Below are 16,690 nucleotides of genomic sequence, written 5' to 3'. Positions count from 1 at the left end.
CATGTTGCCACATTTAATCCTATAATATCAAAGCATTAGATTCCTTAATATCACCATCAGTCTCATCAGAAAAAAAAAGGAAGGCTGTCGAGTTCATGATGGCAGCAGCCAAGTTTTCCAAAATTCTAATTTTCCCTTACTTGCTCAAATCTTATCACTGGCAATGAATTACTTTTAGTTGTTTTCCTTGAAGTGGAAGTCTTACTTGATTCATTTTCAAGAAACTATCTGGAGAACATTGTAGGAAAATGTCTGCCCAGTCTGAAAAACCGTAGTTTACCTGTAACTTAGTCTTTCAAATAAAAAGGATGCTCCGTGATAAAAGTGGCTAGTTCAGCTGGCAACTCAAAACAGCCACACAAATGCTTTTTTTCAAGACAACCATTATATTTGGTGTATAGCAGAAGTACTTTATATGTACTTCCTTCACCACAAAGAATAATAAAAAGATGTGTTCTCAAGGGTTGAGATTTAACAAAATCCTTCTTACTGGTTCTCTAAGGATGTTTTTAAGTAGAACTGGATTTATTATTATTTTTTTTAACCGGACAATGGAGAGTACAAATGGTTTGGGGCCACTGCTCTGATTCATGCTTAAGTGTCAGCAGTTTTACCCACCATTGCTTTTGCACCATTACTGCAAACTATTTACCTTTTCACCACAGTGGAAAAGGTAAATAGTATCCTAGTATTATTATAGCATGTTTTGACCTCATGGACCCCTGAAAGGGTCTCAGAGACCCCCAGAGATCTAAAAACTGTATTTTAAGAGCCACTGACTTAAATAACAGTATCTCTGAGTTCTTCATTGCCCTCTACTTGAGCCAAGCAACCATGTCAAGGAAACCTGAAAGCCTAAGGGTTAAGGTCACTAGCCTGGAGGTGTAAGGCCTTCTCAGCTTTCAGGAGGACACAGGGGTCAGTAACACAGTACTGGATGGCATGGTTATGCCAGGGCACATGAGTTGGACAGTTCTGTCCTAAGGGTCTCAGCACAGAGGGAGCTCTCACACTGGAGGATGTCTGCTCCCCAGCCAGCTTCAGGCATGGGAGCTCACAAAATATCTGATTATATTTCATGATTGAACCAGAACTGAAGATTTGATGTAACTTGTCCAGAACATTTTCAGATAGAGTGTAATGATGAAGAGCACACAGTCTGATTTCCGGACTACCAAGGAGTTCAAGCCCCAGTTCGCCACTTGATAACCATATGATCTTGTGAAAGTAACTTAACCTGTCAGTACCTCAATTTCTCCACCTATAAAATGGGCACAATGATAGTGGCTATGTATTATAGATATTAAATGAGTTAATACGTATAAAGTGCCTAGAATAATGCTTGATACATCGCAGTGTGTGCTTTATTATTATGCAGGTACTATGGACTCTCCTAATTGGGTCTGCTTTTCTGGGCATGACAGTACTGAATTGTAGACTTGCACAGAAAGAGAATCCCGGAGATACCAGGAAGCTAGATGTTAACCTTGGAGCAGGGAAGGAGAGAGGTATGCGAAGATGGGAATGATCTGGGCTTTTCTAGTTTTACATAATGGCATACATCAATGGCTTACAGTCAAAATCTTTTATCTATGATGGCACTAATAGACAAATTTCTACCTAATATATAAAACTGTAAATATATTATTTTTTCCTGGAAGGGGCCATGGCTCAAAAATAATCTTTACAGACCATCAACACATTCACTCTTTGCCAATTCACTCCTTCTTTCATGGTGGTGTCAGGTGTGGTGGTTGGATGAGCCTCAGTCTTTAGGAGCCTTCCAGAAAACTGTGATATCTAAAGCTGAGACTGTCCTGCTTTGTTCACTGGGGGTTAGAAGTGGTTTTTTTCTTTACTGAATTTTTATAAAGATTTTTGAGGTTTCGTTTATTTATTTGAGAGAGGGGAGAAGGGTAGAGGGAGAAGCAGACTTCCTGCTGAGCAAGGAGCCCAATGTGGGACTCAATCCCAGGACTCTGAGATCACGACTCAAGCCAAAGGCAGATGCTTAACCAATTGACCCACCCAGATACCCTGAATTGTTTTTGTTTACTGAACTATTTAGTCTGACTCAGAAGGTCATTATAATTAAGAATTTTAAGGGGTACCTGGATCGCTCAGTCATTAAGTATCTGCCTTTGGCTTAGGTCATGGTCCCAGGGTCCTGGGATTGAGCCCCACATCAGGCTCCCTGCTTGGCAGGAAGCCTGCTTCTCCCTCTCCACTTTCTGTGTTTGTGTTCCCTCTCTTGCTGTCTTTCTCTCTCTGTGTCAAATAAATAAAATCTTTATTAAAAATTGTTTTAGGTTATATCTAAAACTGAATGATTTCAAGAGTCTTCTTCATGCAAGTATTCAGTATCTGAATTGCCACAGTTATAACGTTGAAGAGAAATGCAAAAGTATTGGGGCACTTGGGTGGCTTAGTCGGTTAAGTGTCTGACTCTTGATTTGGGCTCAGGTCATGCTCTCAGGGTCCTAAGATCAAGCCCCACACCAGGCTCTCTGCACTAGGGGTGGAGCCTGCTTAAGATTCTCTCTCCCTCTTCCTCTGCCCTTCCTCCCCCTATGCACACATGCACGCTCTCTCTCTAAAAAAAGGAAAAACGTGCAAAATTATCATAACAAGAAAATAGTCCCAAATGAACTGACCACTTAAAAATGTAGCCCTTCCTCAAACATCTCTCATTGCTTAATACTAGTACTAGTCTTTTGCCAGTCATTCAGTACTTGTCGGAGGTAGTAAACATCCCATCATAACAATATAGTTAAAAGTAAACCTATCCATGCAAAGCCACTGACAAATGAAGACTGGCCAACCTGATGAAGAAAAAAAAAAAAGAAGAAGAAGAATGACACCCTAAAAGCTTTAAAAAGAAAATAATTGAAATATTTATTAATTAAAAGAGGATTTTGATAAACCCGATAAAATCCTTAAATGTTTTTGTAAAAATATTTTTCTGTGTAGTTGAACAACCAAATTGTGAAATGTAGGATGTACTATTTTATCATCCTATAATTTAGTCAAGAAAGTTTTGCTGAAAATGAATAGTAGTAGTTCATTATTTATTCTAGGAATTTAGTTCATTGTTACTATTACCCATATTTTTGTTAAATAAGCTAAAACAACATTTTTATGTGTCTTTTGCATTTTTCAAGATAAAGCAAGATTTGGAGGTTGAATTGAAGGATCAATTTTTACTAATTGTAGATGGTGATTTATATCTTCAAGGGAAATAACTATATATTGGGTTATAAGTTGTTATTAATTTTTTTTTTTTGTATTTTGCTGGTTTAAAGGGAGGAAGAAAAAAAGACCTTTACAGAAATGCCCATAAAAGGAGGCTGGATTAGAAATTTGGAAACTATAGCTGCTTGGGATGTGACCATTTCTATGATGTAAAGGTAGGAAGTAGTGGGGAGAAGCATCAAAAGGAATGAAGAAAAACTGGCTTGAGAGAACACCTTCCTACTTTCTTCACATGACAAGTTTTCTATTACAGGGCCCATTGTGAGGCCCAGTGGTCTTGCTTACCTTCTGTTCCCAAACTAGGGCAAGAACAGCTCCTTCCATGATGCAGTGTATGGCTGCAGATTTGAAACTCTGCAAGCCTTTGACGACTTAGACCCAGCTCCCTGCTGAGGGAGAAAGCTGGCTTTCATTTTCTGTGAAAATGTGTCTGGTCCCTGTAATGGGGAGAAAGCCCCTAGGGATTCCCAGAGTGTCTCGAGGGACCAATGAACGTGCTGAGAACTGTGCAACTTCCATGTGTTTCTCTGTCTTAGGAGTAGAATTATTTTGTGGATCAGATTCAATAGTAGACACAACTCCTCATGTTCCCTTTACGATCACTTCTATAAGAAAGTATGACAAACGAATATTTATTTATTTTTTTTTTTTTTTGTGTTTTTTTTTTTTCTTTTTTTTTTTTTTTTTTTTTTTTTTATTTTTTTTTATTTTTTATAAACATATATTTTTTATATACATATATTTTTATCCCCAGGTCTGTGAATCACCAGGTTTACACACTTCACAGCACTCACCAAATCACATACCCTCCCCAATGTCCATAATCCCACCCCCTTCTCCCCAACCCCCTCCCCCCGGCAACCCTCAGTTTGTTTTGTGAGATTAAGAGTCACTTATGGTTTGTCTCCCTCCCAATCCCATCTTGTTTCATTTATTCTTCTACCCACTTAAGCCTCCATGTTGCATCACCACTTCCTCATATCAGGGAGATCATATGATAGTTGTCTTTCTCTGCTTGACTTATTTCGCTAAGCATGATACGCTCTAGTTCCATCCATGTTGTTGCAAATGGCAAGATTTCATTTCTTTTGATGGCTGCATAGTATTCCATTGTGTATATATACCACATCTTCTTGATCCATTCATCTGTTGATGGACATCTAGGTTCTTTCCATAGTTTGGCTATTGTGGACATTGCTGCTATAAACATTCGGGTGCATGTGTCCCTTTGGATCACTACATTTGTATCTTTAGGGTAAATACCCAATAGTGCAATTGCTGGGTCATAGGGCAGTTCTATTTTCAACATTTTGAGGAACCTCCATGCTGTTTTCCAGAGTGGCTGTACCAGCTTGCATTCCCACCAACAGTGTAGGAGGGTTCCCCTTTCTCCGCATCCTCGCCAGCATCTGTCATTTCCTGACTTGTTGATTTTAGCCATTCTGACTGGTGTGAGGTGATATCTCATTGTGGTTTTGATTTGTATTTCCCTGATGCCAAGTGATATGGAGCACTTTTTCATGTGTCTGTTGGCCATCTGGATGTCTTCTTTGCAGAAATGTCTGTTCATGTCTTCTGCCCATTTCTTGATTGGATTATTTGTTCTTTGGGTGTTGAGTTTGCTAAGTTCTTTATAGATTCTGGACACTAGTCCTTTATCTGATATGTCGTTTGCAAATATCTTCTCCCATTCTGTCAGTTGTCTTTTGATTTTGTTAACTGTTTCCTTTGCTGTGCAAAAGCTTTTGATCTTGATGAAATCCCAGTAGTTCATTTTTTCCCTTGCTTCCCTTGCCTTTTGCGTTGTTCCTAGGAAGATGTTGCTGCGGCAGAGGTCGAAGAGGTTGCTGCCCGTGTTCTCCTCAAGGATTTTGATGGATTCCTTTCGTACATTGAGGTCCTTCATCCATTTTGAGTCTATTTTTGTGTGTGGTGTAAGGAAATGGTCCAATTTCATTTTTCTGCATGTGGCTGTCCAATTTTCCCAGCACCATTTATTGAAAAGGCTGTCTTTTTTCCATTGGACATTCTTTCCTGCTTTGTCGAAGATTAGTTGACCATAGAGTTGAGGGTCTATTTCTGGGCTCTCTATTCTGTTCCATTGATCTATGTGTCTGTTTTTGTGCCAGTACCATGCTGTCTTGATGATGACAGCTTTGTAATAGAGCTTGAAGTCCGGAATTGTGATGCCACCAACGTTGGCTTTCTTTTTCAATATCCCTTTGGCTATTCGAGGTCTTTTCTGGTTCCATATAAATTTTAGAATTATTTGTTCCATTTCTTTGAAAAAGATGGATGGTACTTTGATAGGAATTGCATTAAATGTGTAGATTGCTTTAGGTAGCATAGACATTTTCACAATATTTATTCTTCCAATCCAGGAGCATGGAACATTTTTCCATTTCTTTGTGTCTTCCTCAATTTCTTTCATGAGTACTTTATAGTTTTCTGAGTATAGATTCTGTGTCTCTTTGGTTAGGTTTATTCCTAGGTATCTTATGGTTTTGGATGCAATTGTAAATGGGATTGACTCCTTAATATCTCTTTCTTCTGTCTTGCTGTTGGTGTAGAGAAATGCAACTGATTTCTGTGCATTGATTTTATATCCTGACACTTTACTGAATTCCTGTATAAGTTCTAGCAGTTTTGGAGTGGAGTCTTTTGGGTTTTCCACATATAGTATCATATCATCTGCGAAGAGTGATAATTTGACTTCTTCTTTGCCGATTTGGATGCCTTTAATTTCCTTTTGTTGTCTGATTGCTGAGGCTAGGACCTCTAGTACGATGTTGAATAGCAGTGGTGATAATGGACATCCCTGCCGTGTTCCTGACCTTAGCGGAAAAGCGACAAACGAATATTTAATATTTGCTTTGGGATTTGAGAGGAATGTGTCATTTACCTGCTCAATGATTAAGAAGTATGAATTAAAATTTTAAAAATTGAAGTGGTCATTAGCTTTTAAAAATTAGAACTTGTTTTTTACTTTAAACTGATCTGGCTTGGCTTTAATAATAAATATATCACCACCCTAAACTATAGAATCTGATTCCCAAAGTACCAAGGAGGTCAAGCCCTGACCATGCTATGTGATCTTAGGAGAGTAACTCAACATCTCAGGGCCTCAATTTCTCCCCCTACTAAATGAGGATAATAAGAGGAATAGTTCTAGAAACAAAAGATCTATACAGTGAAAACACTGTTAAAGTGTTGAGGAAATACAGATCAACCAATTAATAGGACTGTAAAACACTTTATAGGTACTTTAAATGTATTTGTCTGATTATTTTTGAAGTTTTAACACTGATGGCTTTTCTAATGCTTATCTACCAACTGGCTCTTTTGTTTTTTAACAAAAAGTTTTGTATATCAAGTAATTCTTTGATTTTTAACTTTCAGGTTTTTTCTATTTCCCACCACAAAATACATGATTTGATATACTCTGTAGTACCTTTCCTTAGATTAGGTCAGTTGACTAAGAATTAGTCATTACTCAGTACATTGGTAATTAGATATTTAGTAAGATATATCCCATTAGATATATTGTGACTTTAAAATGTATTTTATAGAAAAAAAAGTTTGAGAATTGTTAGGATACACTATTTTTGTTTCTTAAGATAACTCAGTAAAGATACTAAGTCAGGCAAAGATTTTGAGAAAGAACTAGAAATGAGTTATAGTATCAAAAATTATAGGATTGGGGCACCTGGGTGGCTCAGTTGGTTAAGTATCTGTCTTTTTTTTTTAAGATTTTATTTATTTATTTATTTATTTATGCATGAGAGAGAGAGGAAGAGGCAGAGGGAGAAGCAGACTCCCTGCTGAGCAGGGAGCCCAATGAGGGACTCCATCCCAGGACCTGGGATCATGACCCAAGCCAAAGGCACACACTTAACCCACTGAGCCACCCAGATGTCCCAGGCATCTGTCTTCAGCTCAGGTCATGGTCCCAGGATCAAGCCCCACGTCAGGCTCCCTGCTCTGTAGGAAGTCTGCTTCTCCTTCTGCTCCCTACCCAGCTTGTGCCCTCTCTCTATCTGTCTCTCAAATAGATAAATAAAATCTTTGAAGAAAATTTCTTTAAAAAAATCATACAATTTCTGTGTATTTTAGGATCAAATATTACTTGGCTCTTTTATCTTTTATTGTTAATCAAGAAATATATGTTGTGTAAGATTCCCCTTTTCCCCAAGATTGTTACATTGATTCAGTGGCTGGCAACTATTTCTTAAGTGCTTCCATATTGGTATGCCACTATGTTTTGAGGAATATAAAAGAAGTATGAGAAGTTTCTTTCAAAAAGTTTATAATTTAGTAAAGGAAATAACATGAAGAAATACCAGACAATGTTGTAGAGTGGAAAGAGGTCCAAATGAATCAAGAAATAGGAATTCCAATCAGCTGAGTGGCCTTGGACAGATTACTTAAGCTCTCTGGGTCCAAGTACCTCATCTGGATCCAAGTACCTCATATGAGCTATAACAGTCTATTTTGAGGAGTTGTGTTCATTAGAACTTATAATGAGTACATCAGGAGTGAAAAATAAGGATAGTAAGGATTGGGAAGACTCTGAAGAGACATGAGATTTAAGGAGGAAATTGATCTTGACCTTGATAGGTGAGTAGAATTTAGATGAGCAGAGTGAAGATATTTCAACCATGATCTGAAGCCAAGCACTGAATGTTTCAGGAGAAACAGAAGATACTTGCCTACTGAGAGCAGAGTACCTGTTAAAAAAGGGAAATAAGAATGAAAATCACAGACAGATCCTCTATAAAAACCAGGCAGAGAAGTTTAGACTTCTTACCATGATCCACAGAAAGTCATATTAGTTTGAACAGGACCATGGTACATAAAGTAATAGGATGATGAATGGGGCAATATACTCTAGGAAAGTTTGTAATTTCTACTGCCATGTTCCAGTGGGTCAGCAAATAGTATCTCTTCTTGGGAATGCCCTCCTTTCAAGAAGGAAAACTTGGTTAAATAAACCAACATGCTTGATAATTATTTGTTACCTTTTTATGCAAGGTAACAGAGAGAGCCCTACCCTTTTTATATTTCATGGTACTTCTTTCTAGTCATTCAACAGATATTTACTAAGTACTTAATGGAAGGCTGGCATCATTCTACATGCTACAGGGGGTACCAAGATGACTCTGACATTGGAACATTTCATGGCATCATTTATTTCCCTAATTCTGTTTTTGTGGCTTCTAAGTTGTTTGTTCCAGGCTTCCTCCTGATCCTTTTTCTCTATCTGTTTGTCCTCCAGATCACTAATTCTATCTTCTGCCTCAGTTACCCTAGATTTTAGATAATTTAGATTAGATTGGAACTCATTGAGAACATTGTGAACTTCATCCCTGGTGGCTTTCACTTCTGCCCTAATCAATACCATTTTGTCATCAAAGGCTTTCTCCAACCTAGCTATTGCCTGGATAATTGTTAGCCTGAATTCCCTTTCCGACATATTGTCTATGTCCATATCCAATAGCTCTGATGCAGAAGGCCCAGTCTCTGAATTTTTCTTCTGTTGAGCATTCCTTCTCCTCGTCATTTTGGTGAGAGATGTTGAATGGATGTGTAGCTGAATGTATCGACCGTGGTGCAGGCAAGGTGCACCCTGGAACCCTTCTGCCCACTGGCGTTTTCTGCCCCCATAAAGATCCAGACGTGTATAATTCTAATCTCAGGCTGATTTCATGGGTGATTAGAGTTCTTTGGTAGGTAATTAGCACACTTTAGGGGACAGGTTGAAATGGCGCCTCCTCCTACTCCTCCGCCATCTTGTCTTCCCCTGATCTTCATTGGGGGTACCAAGATGGATAAGAATTAGTTTCTACACTCATAAGTTCTTCATTTAGAAGAGAAAATACCATTAGCATATAGATCACTAGAATGTAAGGTAGATTATAATTAGTATTACAAAATCAGTATAAGCAGAATGCTTTGGGTAATTAAAGAGGAACTTAGGCCTTAAAGGCTGGAAGGTTGAAGATTTTGCTGGTGGGGGAGAGTGTCAGGTGGCTGTTTGGTTGTTCCTAAGAATAGGGGATCGTGAGGGCAACCTTTGATCTTTTCCTCCTTTGAGGTTTTTTTGTTTTTATGAAAAAACACAGGAGTAGGAAATTACATAGTATATTTAGAGAATTGAAGACTCAGGAGGTTTCTAATTCCATTAATGATAGAGTAGCATCTATTTGACCAACCCACTTTTACTTATTATTATTTTTTAAGTAGCCTCCACACCCAGCAGGGAGCCCAATGTGGGGCTTGAACTCATGACCCTGAGATCAAGACCTGAGCTGAGATCAAGAGTTGGATGCTTAACTGGCTGAGCCACTGAGGTGTATTCAACCCATCTTTAGATCATAACTGTAACTCTGGGCAAAATCTAAGAAATAACTCTGGAAGGCACTGTTGAGCAACCAAAAGCAGGGGAAAAGTGGAGCACAGGCCACACTGGAAGAAAGAATTGATGCTGGTGAATTTCTTTATTTTTTTGCCAGAGGATAGATCATAGTTGTTCTCATATGGAACATCTAAAACTTAGTAGAAACCTGTGATATTCCTGGCCTGAGGAATGAGGAGAAAGTGACTATAGCAGCTGGAAAATAAGAAAATGAAAAGGGGAGAACCATGAAGGAAGAGCCCAAAACTCTTCACAGAGACTATCCAAATCATGGGCTGACCTGTGAACTACACATGTGCAACTAAGACTAAGAATACTGAAGAGTTTTCAGTCTCTGCCTGTTACAGAGGAGACAGAGTTCGGAGTTTGAGATCAGCCAAGTTAATTACCTGCTGAAATAGGAACAGAAAAATCAATATGTTTTGGTGGAATAATATAAAAGAATTCCAAGTCTCCAAGAATATATCATTCACAATATCTAGAATATAATCTAAAATTGCTAGATATATGCAGACATGGGAAAATCTGATCCACTTTTAAAAGAGAAACGAATGATAACAGAAACTGACCTTAGATGATACAGCTGATGGAATTAGAGGCAAGTATTTCAAAATAACTTTTATAGCTATACTCAAGGATATAAAGGAAAATATGCTGATAATGAATAAACAAATAGGAGGTGTTAGCAGAGAAATTAAAACCATAAAAAAGAACCAAATGGAAATTCTAAAACTAAAAGTTGAGAATTCTAGACCTAAAAATTTTGAAGTTTATTGTATGTACTTAATACCAAAATGCAAAAAACAGGAGAGTCAGTGAACTTGAATATAGATCAATAGAAATTATGCAACAATCTGAAAAACGGAGGAAAAAAAAATAAAGCAAAGCCTCATGGCATAAGAAACCATATCAGAAATCAAACTGTATCATTGGAGCCCTAGAAGGAAAAGAGAAAATGGGGTAGAAAATATTTTTGGAGAAATAATGGCTGAAGTTTTTCCAAATCTAAGATAAGATATAAATATACAGATCCCTGAAGCTCAACCAACCCCTAAAGATAGAAAGAAAATCACTATGTACATCATAGTCATTCTGTTGAAAACCAACGATGCAGCCATGGGAACAATAGTATGATTAAAGGCTGGTAATGAACACCTGAAAAGAGTGCAATATCATCGTTAAACTCCTCAAAGGAAAAAACACCCAGCAACCTGGAATTCTTTTTCCAATTCTTTTTTAAGTGTCATGGGTAGAATTTAGATCATATGTAGGAGAGTGTATGCACTCAGGATAGATGGATTGAAGTCAGTACAAAGTGGCTTGCATATTAGGTGATAAATAGAGTTTCAATTAGAAACTTCATCAGCCTAAAACAAACATCATTATTTTTTAACAGATCTATGTTGGATAATCTGGCAGAGCTGTGTAAGATTGGCATTGCTACCATGGATGGGTGTTTTGTGTACACTAGATAAAGCTCCCCAAGATGGGCATGGAGCTAAGTGATCACATCATGCCTTTGTGTGGCCCTTCCTCTGGAAGGATGTTGCCCTCTCACCAGGGTCAATGGTTTGGCAAACAGAGACAGAATCTCTGTCCCAATTGCCCCGTAAAACAGGTATACATGGTATATTGGAAAGAACAAGGTGAACATGAGGGAAATCTGTAAGATTGGGGGTAGAGAGTTCTCAGGGCCAAGGATGAGCCACCTAGGGCTCTAACGTTTTCAGTTTGGATGAACAGAGAATGGCAGGACCCTTAACAGATACCTGAGGTCAGAGAAGGGGACTTAAAAATAACTGGGAATCTAAGACTGAAGATCCAGATCTGGAAGTCATTTATAGAGATGTATTAGTTTGAAGTTGAAAGGAGTCAATGAATCACCTGAACTAATGCTGAAAATGGAAGAGATGAGCAGTGTGGATGGGATTGGAAATTTTTTTTTTAAAGATTTTATTTATTTATTTATTTGACAGACGGAGATCACAAGTAGGTAGACAGGCAGGCGGGGGTTGGGGGGAAGCAGGCTCCCTGCTGAGCAGAGAGCCCGATGCAGGACTTGATCCCAGGACTCTGGGACCATGACCTGAGCCAAAGGCAGAGGCTTTCACCCACTGAGCCACCCAGGTGCCCCAGGGATTGGAAAATCTTATTGTGGGATTTAGTGGAAGGAAACGGAGTCAGGATCCTAGTACAGCTGAATCAAAGTTACATTAGAAACAGCTAAAATTTCCCACCATTTTCTTGAAGAATTTTTTAAAAGATTTTATTTATTTATTTGAGAGAAAGAGAGAGACAGCATGCGCAAGTAGGGAGGAGAGGGAAAAGCAGGCTCCACAATGAGCAGGGAGCCCAATGCGGGGCTCGATCCCACAACCCTAAGATTATGACCTGAGCCAAAGGCAGATGCTTAACCAACTGAGCCACCCAGGTACCTCCTTGAATTTTTTAAAATGGAAGTAATTTACTAGATTGGTAGCATCTTAGGACTTGGAGATTATTTTGTAGACCTGTGTAATAGGCCTCTGCTCTTAATAACTTAATGTAATATTTTCCAGCTTTGATGTACATGGAAAAACCATAAAATATAAATTATTCACATTTACATGGAGATAAAAAATTATCCTGCATACCTTTTCCCTGGGTTATTGAGAAATAATTGATATATGTCACCATTTTAAGGTTGAAGATGTACAGTATGATGGTTTGATTTACACAGATTGTGAAATGATTACCACCGTTGGTTTAGTGAACACCGATTGTCTCACATAGATAAAAAAGAAGAGTATTTGTCTCATAACTGAAAATTCGTACCTTCTGACCACCTTCCTCCATTTCCTCTCCTTCCAGCTCCCCACCTCTGGTAACCACAAATCTGTTCTTTTATTCTGTGAGTTTGGTATTGTTTGTTTTTTAGATTCCACATAAAAGTGAGTTTAAGTTAGTTAACGAACAAACTTAAAAGAGGTATTGCTGTTTAATATCTAAAGTTCTTACATTTTATGTCCCTTTACTTCCTATTTAAAAGCAGACTAAAAACAAAATAAGCTTTAAAAAGAAATAGAAAAAGAGGGTTGCCTAGGTGGCTCAGTCAGTTAAGCATCCAACTCCTGATTTTGGCTCCAGTCATGATCTCAGGGTTATGAGATCAAATCTGGTGTCGAGCTCCATGCTGGGCATGGAGCCTGCTTAAGATTGTCTCTCTCCCTCACCCTCTCCCTCTGCCTCTTCTCCCCTCTAAAAAAAGAAAGAAAGAAAGAAAGAAAGAAAGAAAAGAAAAGAAATAGAAAAAGAATAATGCAGGCATATATTTATTTATACCTTGGTTCCAAAAAGTATTACAGATACACATATATACTCACAAATAGAATTATGTAGATATTTTGAAAGGAGGACAAAGAAAAAATAGAGAATAAGTTGAAAGAAAAAGTTAGTATATATTAATATATGTCATAAACTCCTACAGGGGTTCTCAAATTGAGCAGTTAATATCAGCTCTCAGCCTTCTCTCAGTCAAATAGGGAGAAAGATGTTCATTAAGTTCGAAGAAAGAGAATCAGTTAGAAGTAAGGTTCTTTCTGAAATTTGGACTTGCATGTAGAGACTTCTGAAATATGCTAGCAGACAGTTTTCTCAGCATTATCCCGGCTGCCAATACAGGTATGTGTGGCACAGATTCTCATAATCAACCTGGGGGGCATAATGAAAAAGCACTTTTCAATGAAACTAGTGCTTTAGAGGTTAAAAAAGCACTTCCTGAGTAAGCTTTTCTATTTATTATCAGGCTTGATCCAGAGGTCATTTAGAGGCTGGATAAATGCTTATAGAGATTGGATAGACTCATGTTCAAGCCTCTCACGAATGTTGTATAAAACTTTGGGCAGCAGATAATTCAAGGTTGTCTTTTTGGTAAGAAGGTGTAGTGAAAAATTCTCTTGGTCTGCTCAGTTTGAAGGATTCGGGTCTTTGTGTATCCAGAAGCACAGAGAAGCGTTCAGCCTTGCTCTGATTAACTTTTTAATATCTTTAGAATATGAATTAGCATTTTTCACCAAGTATGTCCATGATTTGGAGGAAGAATAATTCTTTATAGCTATTTTGTTCCCAACTCTGATTAGGCTTTTTCAATATCCAAATCTAAGAGGATTGGGGAGACCCAATGAACTCTCTCGAGGAAAAGCAAAACAAAACCAAAATCTCTGCATTTCTGCATTTCTAAGACTTTAACATGTTCAGAAGTGATCATCCTCAAGTTTAAATTAAGTTACTTGATATTCTAAAGTCTCGTCTTGCTTTATAGTGTGGTGTTACTTTTTATGCCTCTTCACTTTGATTTCCAAAAGAAGTTTGCGTGGATCGACCTTTTTTTTCAAAGGCACGAGTAGGACCAGTAGCGAGGGTGTAGAACCTCCTTTGGGAGTAATCTTTCACGTTTCTTCTGGATCTCAAAACCAGGCAAATTTAGAACACTGTTTCCTCCAACAGAGATGTAGCAAATACTGCCCTCTACCGAGGGGATGCTCGGGATGGCTTGATGATGGTAGTCTTCAGCTACTGATTTCAGTGAATTTGGTAGAATCGTGTTTTTACTAATTACTTCGCCATTACTGTGTACATTCTTATTAAAATCATTATATTCAAAAATAGACCACAGTATGGAAACGTATTTCAGCCTTGGCTACATACATTTATTTCCTTCTATATTCTGTACAATCAGATATTATAATGTCTGAGGCATTAATAATAATGTTTAAATTTTAAATTTCCATTTTATACTAGCTAATAAAATATTTTTTTTTGCCAGTGGGAAATTAGAAGGCAGTTGTTACAGCATTGTTTTCATAAATGAGTTTGTAAAATAATTGTAGTAATAGGTGGGCTATTTTTCTTCCCCAGCAATATTTTTTTCAGTGTCTGCTAGATTGCTAATATCTAGATTAGTCCTTTCAAAGAACTAGCTGTTTGTGCAGCTGAAATAACTTCTCTCTCATTCTGTATGACTTGAATGGGTGAATTATCAGTAGAGGATCACATTAAATTCCTTCTAACCAAAAACTCCTTTAAAAAAACTAACCAATGAAATAGTTATACTCACACACATTTGTATATGGAATGTTTTTGAAAAGCCCTGTGCTATCTGTGTTCCTAGAGATGAAGAATTTGGGTTCTTTTCTTATGCTAAATGGTCCATGTAACACATTGCTCAACTAACTTGTTTTGTCCTCATTTTTCTAGACCTTGGTTTCCCTAGGGCTGGCTTGAAGCTAAACAAATTTTAGAAGCCACAAGAAATAAAACCCCTTAATCCAAAGTGTGCCCATGGCTTCGTATAAAATCTAGAGCTTAAGGTCACCGGTGGGCTCAGTTGGTGGAGCACGTGACTCTTGATCTTGGGGTTGTGAGTTCGAGCCTCATGTAAGATCTTGGGGTTGTGAGATTACTAAGAAAAATAAAACTTTTTGAAAAGATCTTGAGCATAAACGTCTTGTTATCTTATTTCAGAGATCTTAGATACTAGTAGGAGAGAACTAGTAGGAGAGTCTAGCCAGGTTGAATAATCTTATGCGGAAGCCATGTTCTAGGATGAGGATAGCCAAGGTCCATGAGGGAGGCTCTGAGGTCATTTCCCTCAGCCTTAAAAACCAAAGAAGCAGGCCTGCTCCTCATAGACTGGAGGCTGCTTTCTCACCATCCCTCACACTATAGTTAAACTGAAAACAAACTGAATAAAATACTTGGGTAAGACTTTCTAATTCCAGAAGCATTTAGGGTTTTTCTGAGGGGAGGGATCTAAGGCACACTAATTTATTTACTGTTGTTCATTCCTTTGGCATGGTTGATCCCAGTCTATCCCACTTCCCCAAGAAGCAACTCTTGAGTCCCCTCAAATTTTCCATGTCTGTTAAACAATTGAAGACTCCATCCTAGTCAGATGCCAGCTCCAAGTTATAGTCTGGTTTACTCAGTCCCAGTGGTTAGAATGGTCCACGTGAGTAATTCCTGCCATCTCCTGGAGATGCTTTTGTAGTTTTTATGTTATTTCCTTGGAGCTGTATTGGCGCTTACACTCAGTGACGCTTCTTAGTAATAATGATGAATTGAACGATTTCCTACTTCTTCACGTTCTTCTAACGGTGTGTTTTTAACTTAATCTCCACACTTTACATTTTGGCTTTCTGTGCTATAGACAATACATCAGATGTCTTTGTGCCAGTTGTTGGAGTTTGTTTTTCCCAAATGAACTGGAAGTATTTCTAGGGATAAACCAGCTCATTTGTTCTGATATATAGCAGGCGTTTAATAGATCTGATTTGATGTGGTTTGTGTTTTAAGAAAGTTGTCAGTTTTGGAATCTCCAGAATTGGATAACTCCAGAATCTAGAGATTTATTACATATACAAAGCTAGTCAAGCCAGGGTGAGGAAAGAGTGAAGTTGCCTCTGGTTTGCCACATTGATTTGTTGTTGTTGTTTTAATCATTGTTTCTACAAATTCTGTTAAAAATGCGACACTCCTCCCATCCCCACAAAGAGTACTATATTTGGCCATCAAGGCGACTGGAGTTTAGTAAAGATCTGGTAGTTTTGGGTAGAACTAGCCTTCTACCATTGAGACTCAGTTAAGTTAAGCAGTAAAACTTTGCCTCAGCCCACGAGAGAACACCTTCTAGAGTAGAATGTGTGTAAGAAATGATAGTAATTTCTGGAATGGTGAACTATTTCCCGGTTGGATGTTACAGACTTCATAGTAATGAGATTTCTCATAGTAAGGGGCCGTATTACGAATCTTGGGAAATTCTGTACTCTACAAATACACACATTTCACTGCATTGTTTTTCCAATTATTATCTTTGCTGATTTGATGCACCTAGTTGTTTTAACAAATTCATACGATATTCTTAGTTTGTTTTGAAAAGAACGCCTTCACCCTAATTCTGTTAAAGTGCTTTTTTTTTCTATTAAAAAGTACTTCTCTTTAAGATACAACGTATTGTCATGTCTGTGTACACAAAGCAAGATGCCA

At 37.9% G+C, this 16,690-nt stretch overlaps 1 protein-coding gene across 4 annotated transcripts in view; it reads left to right on the top strand.

Annotated features, from left to right (window-relative positions):
* AFG1L (AFG1 like ATPase) overlaps positions 1-16,690 on the top strand; it is a 234,783-nt gene that overhangs the window by 202,349 nt on the left and 15,744 nt on the right. Inside the window, exon 11 of one of the 4 annotated variants that reach the window (XR_009354512.1) lies at positions 1,379-1,508. The exons of the other annotated variants lie outside the window; for them this stretch is intronic. The gene's annotated coding sequence lies outside the window, so the exon portion shown is untranslated. The remainder of the gene's footprint in view (positions 1-1,378; positions 1,509-16,690) is intronic. 4 annotated transcript variants of the gene reach the window in all.

The sequence above is a fragment of the Mustela lutreola genome, chromosome 6, assembly GCF_030435805.1.
Source record: "Mustela lutreola isolate mMusLut2 chromosome 6, mMusLut2.pri, whole genome shotgun sequence".
NCBI classification, from domain to species: Eukaryota; Metazoa; Chordata; class Mammalia; order Carnivora; family Mustelidae; genus Mustela; species Mustela lutreola.
Note: the sequence above shows the minus strand (reverse complement) of the source record. Positions and strands in the feature narration are given on the sequence as shown.